At 42.5% G+C, this 1651-nt stretch overlaps 1 non-coding gene across 1 annotated transcript; it reads left to right on the top strand.

Moving 5' to 3' along the window:
* Positions 1-642: 642 nt before the first annotated feature.
* LOC141700244 (small nucleolar RNA R71) lies at positions 643-749 on the top strand. Its single transcript, XR_012566262.1, has one exon. It is a non-coding gene; the product is annotated as a small nucleolar RNA R71 (small nucleolar RNA).
* The last annotated feature ends 902 nt before the right edge of the window (positions 750-1651 follow it).

Genomic DNA, 1651 nt, shown 5'->3' with positions numbered 1-1651 from the left:
AAGGTCTTGATAGAAACCGTCTGACTCTTGCACAGCAGCTTAAGTTCCTCAAAATCAGCACTAGTAGGTGCAGCTGTACTTCCCTGTTGAGGATATGATTGCCTTGTAGCATACTGCTGTGGTTGCTGGAATCCAGGTGGGTTAAACTGTTTACTTACTCCTTGCTGATATGGTGGCTGAATAGCATTCTGATTATTCCCCTAGCTGAAATTTGGATGATTTCTGTTGTTAAGATGATAGGTCGCTGGCACAGGCTGCTGTTGTCACTGATAATTATTCACATACTAAACAGATTCATTGACAAGAGAACACTGATCCGTAGCATGAGAACCTGCACAAAGCTCACAAACCATAGCTATTTGATTAACTCCATATGTAGCCAGAGAATCAACCTTCATTGATAGCGCTTGGAGCTGGGCTGCAATAGCGGTGGCTGCATCAACTTCCAGAATACCTGCTACCTTGCCTGACATCATCCTCTGAGTTGGGTTTTGATGCTCATTCGCAGCCATCGTCTCTATAAGATTATACGCCTCAGTATAGCTTTTAGCCCATAAGGCGCCTCCAGCTGCTGCATCGAGCATGGGTCGAGATTGGGCCCCCAAACCATTATAGAAACCAGTGATCACCATCCAATCCGGCATTCCATGATGTGGACATTTTCTCAACATTTCCTTGTAGCGTTCCCAAGCCTCGCACATAGACTCTGTAGGTTGCTGCGCAAACTGAGTAAGAGCACTCCTCATAGCAGCAGTCTTTGCCATCGGATAAAACTTCACCAGAAACTTTTGCGCAAGATCTTACCACGTAGTGATGGGCCCAACTGGTTCAGAATGTAACCAGTCTTTAGCCTTGTTCCTCAGTGAGAATGGGAAAAGCCTCAACTTGATAGCCTCATCAGTCATGCCATTATACTTAAAAGTGCTGCAGATCTCGACAAAATTTCTTATATGCATGTTGGGGTCTTTAGTTGCCGCTCCTCCAAAAGAAACAGAATTCTGCACCATCTGAATAGTGACCGGCTTGATTTCAAAGGTGTTAGCTTGAATAGCCGGATGAAGGATGCTTGACTGAATGTCATCAATTTTAGGCCGAGAAAAATCCATAAGAGCTGGATCAGCTTGAACAATACGATCTCCCATGTTTACTGGTTCTTTCTGCTCAGTTCCTGAATCCGAATCCTCAAAATCTAACTTCTCCGGAATATCAAGAACTTCGTCTGTCTCCTCAGCTGTATCTAAAGTCCTTTTGCGAGCACGAGAACGAGTTTGCATAAACGCTTGCTAAAGTACCTGAAACACAACCGGAAAAAATAAGTAACTACTACGTCCTAATCACTGAGTCCTAATGACCAATGATGGTAAGTACATAAACTAAACAAATACGCCGAGTCCCCGGCAGCGGTGCCAAAAACTTGTTAGGGCGAAAACACGCGCTAATATTCACGCAAGTATACGCGTTCGCAAGTAATATAGAATACTTTCTAGTTCGTTCCCACAGAGACTCAGACTGAATTATTGTCTAATTTAACTCACTCACCAATGTATGATTACTTTTCAATGTTAAGACACTAACACTTAAAATTGTTGATTAAATATTAACTACAATTAACTACTTAATTAACCACTTAACTAACACTTCACTTTATCAA

The sequence above is a fragment of the Apium graveolens genome, unplaced genomic scaffold (genome assembly GCF_009905375.1).
Source record: "Apium graveolens cultivar Ventura unplaced genomic scaffold, ASM990537v1 ctg1940, whole genome shotgun sequence".
Lineage (NCBI taxonomy): Eukaryota > Viridiplantae > Streptophyta > Magnoliopsida > Apiales > Apiaceae > Apium > Apium graveolens.
The sequence above is the reverse complement of the archived record's forward strand: the minus strand, read 5'-3'. Positions and strand labels throughout refer to the sequence as shown.